This window comes from Formica exsecta, unplaced genomic scaffold (assembly GCF_003651465.1).
Source record: "Formica exsecta isolate Colony F162 unplaced genomic scaffold, ASM365146v1 scaffold72, whole genome shotgun sequence".
In the NCBI taxonomy this organism is placed as follows: domain Eukaryota; kingdom Metazoa; phylum Arthropoda; class Insecta; order Hymenoptera; family Formicidae; genus Formica; species Formica exsecta.
In genome coordinates this window covers 2282739-2291904 of record NW_021853485.1, presented here as the reverse complement: position 1 = coordinate 2291904, position 9166 = coordinate 2282739, and the positions used below count along the sequence as shown (strand labels likewise).

Below are 9166 nucleotides of genomic sequence, written 5' to 3'. Positions count from 1 at the left end.
ATACATAAATATATAAATATAATTTCGTATTGAAACGAAAAAATAAGAACAAAAATCTTTTTAATTCGTTGTTAAACATGATTTGATTTACCTTGTTTCTCCGCCGTTGATGATTACTGTCAAGTCACGTAACGACTGACAATGAGAGGAACTTGATTGGCATTCGCACTGATCACAATTCAGCACTGATCGTTCGCATTCAATTGCTATACTGGCACATATTAAAAATTCGATAGTATTATTGACACGGCAAATATATACATGTATATATATATATATACACATATGTATGTTTATCGGGATGATTTCGCATTAATGTTATGTCTGAGCGTTATTTATTATCCGGGTTGGGACATGGGTCGCGCGAAATGTTTCGCTCGGTTACAATTTCCTGCGATGACCGTAACAGTTTTATCAGCACAGCGATGATGATGAAAGATGATGTCGACGCGATCGACGATACTCGAATGTGCATCGAGTATGACGGTCGCCGAGTACTATGGCGCTTATATCATTGCCACGTTAACGAACACGAATCAAGGCTAACGAGAATAATCATCTTGTTTCTATTGTACTTTTTAAGTTTGGGTGGGAGAAGAATGTAGCGTACATTGATGGGAGAACTTGAATTCAAGTATGTAGAAACTTAAGAAAAAAAGCAGCCAATATAAATACTGGGGAGGAAGTGTTTTGAGAATGTTAGTCGAGAACAAATGGATCTATGTAATTATATAAGATACATCTAATTTAATCCGAAATTTAGAGTGAGAGAAAGATATGTGATCTTATCTAATATAATTATATTTGGCTAGATTTGATTATATATAAAGATAGATCTAGCCAAATACGATTATCAAAAAATAAGATCATATTGTGTCACACACACACACACACATATAAGTTTCGAGTATTATTATATATAATCATATAAAATTACATATATTTCCATTAGATTTTTTAAAAATTAATTATGTATATTTACATCTGACCATATTATACGATTTTTTCTCGGGTAGACATGGTTAATCATCAACAAAATATTATTGGAACAATTTTTGAGCTTCTGTCGAAGTAAAAGTAAACAATTAAAGAGAAGGAAAGACAGATGTGTATTAGAAAAGATAAAGAACTTTGGAGAGAGAATAGTTGATTCTAGAATACATTGTATAAAATAATTAAAATATAAAAGAAATAATTTAATACTGTAAAATATAATCTTTGAGTATTTGCAGATCAACAATTTTTTTTCTCTGAAACGATTTCAACTGCCGTCATAATAATGCTAACAAGAGAGATATGATATGAAAGGTCGGTATTTTCATAGATTGCATGATTCTCAGTTGCTCCCGGATGCTACAGCAGAGATAATTTTTTGATGAAAAAATGCATTTTACATAATCTGAAGATTCTTTAATAAACTAAAATTTATCATAATATATATACATATAAAAATAATTTTTCGTGTGTGATGGACGTAATTCTTTGCCTTTTTCTCTATAAAGATTATTTATTATAGCAATGTGATAATATGCAAATTAATATTTTAGGAATGTATTATATATTTTTAAGAACTTAAAAGAAGAACATATATAGCTAAATAAATAGAAAAAATCTATTTGTTTATATCTTTTCTCGGAAGATATGATTTTTCAGAATATGTTTCTAAAGTCATAAGTTAAAATTATCAAAATTAATGAAAATACAATGGTTTAAGCGAAGTAGATTCAGAAACGCAAACCATCGCTGACAATGAATATACTAGACCACAAATTATTATTATCAAATTTTTACTTACAAATTAAATATTGATAGAAATAATAATATCAATATGCCATATTTTTTTTACATATAGGATTTAAATTTTTAGCAGCTTTTTTATTATCTTTCTATTATGTAGTATTTTATTATTTTCTGACGTAATTAGGCTAATAATTGATATTTTAATATATGATAATTATATATATGAATGAAATATATATAATATATGTCTTTTTTAAATTTTTTCTCGATTAAATTCGAACATTTTTTCTTTCATAGTATAAACTAATTACTGTTTAATTCTTTTATTGTATTACATATACAATATATTAATATAATAATAACATCTTAATATACATATATTGAGTGTATATATGTAATATAATGTTGTAAATGTAAATTATAGATGATAAAACAGTAATTTGTTAAATTGAAACACTTTATCTTTGGTCGGTAATGTCAGCGTTCTTTAATTATCTTCATGTTTTATTGATTAATTCATCAATAGATAGAGAAGCACATTGAACAGATGTTTCATTTGGTAAACAACGATATGTACATATGAGAATATTGTGAATAAAGAAAGATTTAAATTAACGAAATTTTATATAATTTTACATAAAAGACTAATAAAGCAAATCTTACATTCGTATTCCTATTGTATAGCTATCTTTAGCATTTCAATATTTTATAATATATTATTTAAAAATAATGATCAAATTAGCAATTTATATATGTATATAAAATTCGATTTATTAATATTTAAAAAAATATAATTTTACAAAAAAGTTAAATATATATGTGTTATAAAAGCGTGACATCAGTTATATTTTAGTCAATCACAAGTGAAATAAAATATATATAATTGTATACACATATATCTGAATTTTTTTGCAAAACCATTATTCTTTTATTTTTAATGCATCATGCAAATTATAAATATTAATACTTGATCACTATTTTTAAATAATATTGCAATATATTTAAATGCCAAAGATATCTACAATAAGATACTACAATAAGTACATAATTCGCTTTACTCGTCTTTTAGAAAAAATTTTGTTATATTAAACTTTCTTTTTATACACAAAATACTCATATGCGTATTGTTGTTCAATCGAAAATGAGAGATCTTCCTTTTTAGCAGTATCCTTTTTGTCAAAGTGTTTTAATATTTCCCGATTGATTTATCTCTCTTCACCGCGCGACGCTCAAAATAGAATTTATTAACGTAGTATTATTTATCAAAGAAAAACGCGAACGAGGTATATAAATTTAGAACGCATTTCAATTTTTTCTTCTCGTACCGTAAATCAACATAGCGAATATCTCGCGTGATTAACGCGATTTACTTGCAACGTTGACGTGAAAAATGTAATGTTATCGAACGCGTGACGTAATATTCTTTCACCGATTCGCCGAGGATGATTATTTCACTTCGGCTATTTCGCCTCGCCATTCACCAACCTAGTCACGGCCCTGGATGGACGGTCAGTTGGTCGCCGTATTCATCGAGCGGCACCTACGCTCGCTCGTCGATGCCGGTTGGCTGTGTGTCACGTTCACTCGCCGTGTGCTCTCGCCATATTTCGAATCCGTCAGTTTCGCGCCGGACGTTTCGAGCGTCGTTTCGACTCTTCGCATTTGACGCGCGCGTTTAACAATTAAATCCGGCTCGCGAAATCCGTGGCTCCCGAACGGCGATGCGTCGCCGATAATCGTAAAAAATCGATTCCCGCGATCGATCGCGCCCCGTTTCGGAGATCTTATCGTTATCGCGGGACTCGTTCTCTCTGTGGTCCTCTCGCGTCTCCAAAACCTAAGCCTTTTCGTAGCAGCTGAATACGAGAGGTAAGATCTTCTGTCATTTGTTGCGTCAAGTTCTGCGACTGAATTTTGTAATAATTTTTTTTTTTTTTATTATTATTATTCATACAATTCTCTAACGACTTCTTCGTGAACTTTTTTGAATAAATGTGCATAAATTTCTGCTCGATAAAAGTATACAAGATATCGCGGTACTTCTCGCAAATACGTCGACGATTTCTCGAGGATATTTAGAGTCACTTATTTTCATTAGCGGACGTTTTAAGACGCAACTTTTTATTCTATTTTATTTTCTTTTACTCTATTTTATTTTTCTTTTATTCTGTTTTATTTGATTAACGTTTAATAAAAATCCATCGTGAAATTTTAGTACCAGTACTTTCGAAACGCTCTTTACATATAATAATGCGATGTAGAATTTATTATTACATTATATTGCGCGTGGTTGCGAGAATTATAATTAGGCAAGATTAGTGAAAGTACAAAGACGCCTATAGTTACAAGAATGTTGCTTAATAAATGTATTGATACTTGCGAAAGATTTGTAGCTATGAGGACAAAAGACGCGTCTATTATCATCTTTTTCACAAACAAGCGTATGTATGTACGCAGGATGTGCGTACATACATACGTACGAGAGTCCGAAAGAGAGAAGATATTCTCTTTTTTTCTAGATGTTTTTATTTCTCATCCCTTTTTAGATGTTCTCCTTTCTCGGGTCTAATAGCACTTTTATATAGAGTGGTCAGAAATTCTCGAAAGCAGAGAAAGGAGTGGACGCGATGCCATAGGCGACGCGATACGAAAATCGATCGGCGATGAGTAATATCATCGTTTTATCGGCGTTAATTCAATAGCGGCTGCGAACTGTAATAGTACTTGTAGTTTTTTAGATGATATCTGGTTTGTGTACGAAACAAAGCACAGTTTGTTTAACATAGATTGCCTTGAACATTTCGCAGAAACGTCCCAGGTATAAAAAGAAGAAAAATCTCAAGCATATCCGATTTACATTAACAATATTATTTATATCGTTTGATTAATTATTGAGTCACAGAGAATCACAAAAATTTTTTTTTTATATTTATTTCTTTTTACGAATATTGCAATTATTTTTGTATCTGACACTTTTAAACACATTTCTCTAACAACTTTTTATAATTAGATCTATTTTGTACATTTAATATTATCATTTGATGCATCTTCCATTTGCTGGTACTTTAATATCGTTTGATTAATTATTGTGTTACAGAGATAAATAATAAATATATCCAATCTTGTTTAAAAAAAAAAAGTTTAGATACAGATATATATAAAATTATTAAATAGATATATATGGAGAGAAAGTTTTTATTTTAAAATTTTATTATCATTATTTCTTTTTACGAATATTGCAATTATTTTGTATCTGACACTTCTAAACACATTTTTCTAACAATTTTTTATATTAGATTTATTTTGTACATTTAATATTTTTCGATGCATCTTCCATTTGCTGGTATTTTAATAATATTTGTATTAAAATATAATTATAATATTAAATAAATATTAAATATAATTAAATTATAATGTTTGTTTCTCGTGTTTCATAAATACTATGGCTCGCATCTAAATTTAGACTTTTTATTTTATTTCCAACTTTGTATATGCGCAGATAAAGTTCCATATCTAAAACGTTCAAAGTATCTAACATTTTATATGTATTGTACTCATTAGCAAACAAATATGATTAATGGAATGCAGAATATTTCTTTTATATGTCAATGATTAGACTCCTTTTATGGATGAGTATAACAATAGACTCTCACTGTACATGTTGAGGAAACGGGTGGTAACGTCTCTCTTATTGCTGCCATACATCGCATTTCTACCGTTACGTTACGCAACTTCTTCCTTGGACGCGTAACACACGTATGTATGTATACATATATGTATATATGTATGTACTCTTGCATCGTCAGGAGTCACAAACGAAAGCGCGTTTCAAACAATGTTGCGTATATATGCAAGAGAAGAAAATTGTTTTCGAAATTATTTTTAAGAACAAAATTATATTGTCGGTATTTTGAAGGATAGTAATCGCCGCCATTATGCATATTCTGCGTAAAAAATGCGATTCGCACGTTTTAAAATGGTTTACATATCATCGAGAAGGTCGCTGTATTTATCTCTAATTTACGCATTCTCATTCTCAACGTTAATGTTATGCTTCGTATAATTACATGCAAACAACATTAGTTGTGGTCTTTTGAGAAAATGATCTAATAATAATATAGAGAAAAGATTTTGCAACACCGATGACTCGCATAGATTGGCATACAGTTGAATTATACATATTAGCTATTGGAAGACAATCACGTGTGCGATAAGAAGATAAATGCTAATGAACAAGTTCTATTCTTGCAGCAAGACTAGAAGCGATTTTTGTCGCACCTTTTGTCGCTTTAATTCTATTCATTTTCACGCAATTTTAGTTTCTTTCTTAAAAAAAAAAACAAAAGAAAAAAATAAAAGAGGAGTAGATGACAGTGTGCGCGTAAGCATTAATATTTGTAAAAATTCCTGTAAAATGTCATAGATCACAGCGCGATCATTTAACTGTTTGTCAAAAGTCAAAGTACAAAATACGTTTGTCTCGATAGCAAAACAGGTATATATAGATTTACGAACATTGGTACATTTTATGCGACGTTTCTAACATCATCTGTTCTGCGTCTGTTCTTTATTCGAGTCGCTTGACTTGCGACGACGTATACAAAGGAATGCGCGCATCGTACACTTGCGAAAAGTCGCATCAAGCTTTTGTCTCTCTAGAGCTACTGAGGCGATGCTTCCGCGCTGCAATTGTTCGTTGATAATAAACCGGATAAACTGATAATACGATCTGAGAATTTTCTACGTGAAAGTTTTTATTTAAAATTTTTTTTTTATATTTATTTCTTTTTACGAATATTGCAATTATTTTTGTATCTGACACTTTTAAACACATTTCTCTAACAACTTTTTATAATTAGATCTATTTTGTACATTTAATATTATCATTTGATGCATCTTCCATTTGCTGGTACTTTAATATCGTTTGATTAATTATTGTGTTACAGAGATAAATAATAAATATATCCAATCTTGTTTAAAAAAAAAAAGTTTAGATACAGATATATATAAAATTATTAAATAGATATATATGGAGAGAAAGTTTTTATTTTAAAATTTTATTATCATTATTTCTTTTTACGAATATTGCAATTATTTTGTATCTGACACTTCTAAACACATTTTTCTAACAATTTTTTATATTAGATTTATTTTGTACATTTAATATTTTTCGATGCATCTTCCATTTGCTGGTATTTTAATAATATTTGTATTAAAATATAATTATAATATTAAATAAATATTAAATATAATTAAATTATAATGTTTGTTTCTCGTGTTTCATAAATACTATGGCTCGCATCTAAATTTAGACTTTTTATTTTATTTCCAACTTTGTATATGCGCAGATAAAGTTCCATATCTAAAACGTTCAAAGTATCTAACATTTTATATGTATTGTACTCATTAGCAAACAAATATGATTAATGGAATGCAGAATATTTCTTTTATATGTCAATGATTAGACTCCTTTTATGGATGAGTATAACAATAGACTCTCACTGTACATGTTGAGGAAACGGGTGGTAACGTCTCTCTTATTGCTGCCATACATCGCATTTCTACCGTTACGTTACGCAACTTCTTCCTTGGACGCGTAACACACGTATGTATGTATACATATATGTATATATGTATGTACTCTTGCATCGTCAGGAGTCACAAACGAAAGCGCGTTTCAAACAATGTTGCGTATATATGCAAGAGAAGAAAATTGTTTTCGAAATTATTTTTAAGAACAAAATTATATTGTCGGTATTTTGAAGGATAGTAATCGCCGCCATTATGCATATTCTGCGTAAAAAATGCGATTCGCACGTTTTAAAATGGTTTACATATCATCGAGAAGGTCGCTGTATTTATCTCTAATTTACGCATTCTCATTCTCAACGTTAATGTTATGCTTCGTATAATTACATGCAAACAACATTAGTTGTGGTCTTTTGAGAAAATGATCTAATAATAATATAGAGAAAAGATTTTGCAACACCGATGACTCGCATAGATTGGCATACAGTTGAATTATACATATTAGCTATTGGAAGACAATCACGTGTGCGATAAGAAGATAAATGCTAATGAACAAGTTCTATTCTTGCAGCAAGACTAGAAGCGATTTTTGTCGCACCTTTTGTCGCTTTAATTCTATTCATTTTCACGCAATTTTAGTTTCTTTCTTAAAAAAAAAAACAAAAGAAAAAAATAAAAGAGGAGTAGATGACAGTGTGCGCGTAAGCATTAATATTTGTAAAAATTCCTGTAAAATGTCATAGATCACAGCGCGATCATTTAACTGTTTGTCAAAAGTCAAAGTACAAAATACGTTTGTCTCGATAGCAAAACAGGTATATATAGATTTACGAACATTGGTACATTTTATGCGACGTTTCTAACATCATCTGTTCTGCGTCTGTTCTTTATTCGAGTCGCTTGACTTGCGACGACGTATACAAAGGAATGCGCGCATCGTACACTTGCGAAAAGTCGCATCAAGCTTTTGTCTCTCTAGAGCTACTGAGGCGATGCTTCCGCGCTGCAATTGTTCGTTGATAATAAACCGGATAAACTGATAATACGATCTGAGAATTTTCTACGTGTTTGTGGATCGATCGGAGACTGCTAAAGACACATTGTAACGCGACAAACATCGTCCAAATATTTTATCCGCGATATAGAATGAATTTGGAATAAGATTTTATCCGCGCATCTTCTATATATTTAAATAATTACATATGAGATTTTCGAGATAACTTTTAAACGTGTTCATCATTATTCAAAAAGTATCGGTAATCATTCAATTAATTATCGAGATTATTATTTACATGGAATTATTCACACAACACCTATTTATTATCTATGTCTGACACACTTATTCGTATGAAAATTGGAATAAAATTATTTCGATTCCATTATCGAAATTTTCGAAGAAAGAGATCCACACACACATGAATCTTTTTCTCAAATATCTTTATAATATCGTAAGAGATTCGCAGAGAAATTTTATCGATTTTGCAATCGCAAAGATAGATCTGCCGAAAACTCGAGGCGCCATTCGCGTGCCGGGGTGCGAAATCAGATATGTAGTACATGCACGCTTACATACATCGTCGCCACGGACGCTGTTTTCCTCGATTGATAACCGGATCCGCCCGCAATGGGATATCCCATGACGGTGGACGATTTTTCGCGGGGCGATTTTTCGGACGCGTAGGATCACAATAGTGAGTGCAAGAGAGGAGATCGCGATGCGGTGAGTCAGCGGCGAGTCGATAACCGGCTTCACGAACTCTCCTCTCTCTTCGCTATCTCTCTCTTTCTCTCTTTCTCTCTCTCTTGTTCTCTTCCTCTCTTTTCCTCATTCTCGGTCGCTTCAGTGCATTGTACAGTGGCACACACAAAGGATCTTATAGATTGCATATATATATAT

General features: G+C 30.9%; 2 protein-coding genes across 4 annotated transcripts in view; one reads left to right on the top strand and one right to left on the bottom strand.

Moving 5' to 3' along the window:
* LOC115243502 (androgen-induced gene 1 protein-like) overlaps positions 1-504 on the bottom strand; it is an 18278-nt gene extending 17774 nt beyond the window's left edge. Inside the window, exons 1-2 of one of the 3 annotated variants that reach the window (XM_029820576.1) lie at positions 386-504; positions 92-206 (exon numbers count right to left, since the gene is read on the bottom strand). The gene's annotated coding sequence lies outside the window, so the exon portion shown is untranslated. Of the gene's footprint in view, positions 1-91 lie in introns of all 3 variants that reach the window. The other 2 variants (XM_029820575.1, XM_029820574.1) reach the window with 2 other exon arrangements.
* The window catches only part of LOC115243614, a 19901-nt gene that overhangs the window by 3018 nt on the left and 7717 nt on the right, over positions 1-9166 (top strand). The gene's annotated exons all lie outside the window — the stretch shown is intronic.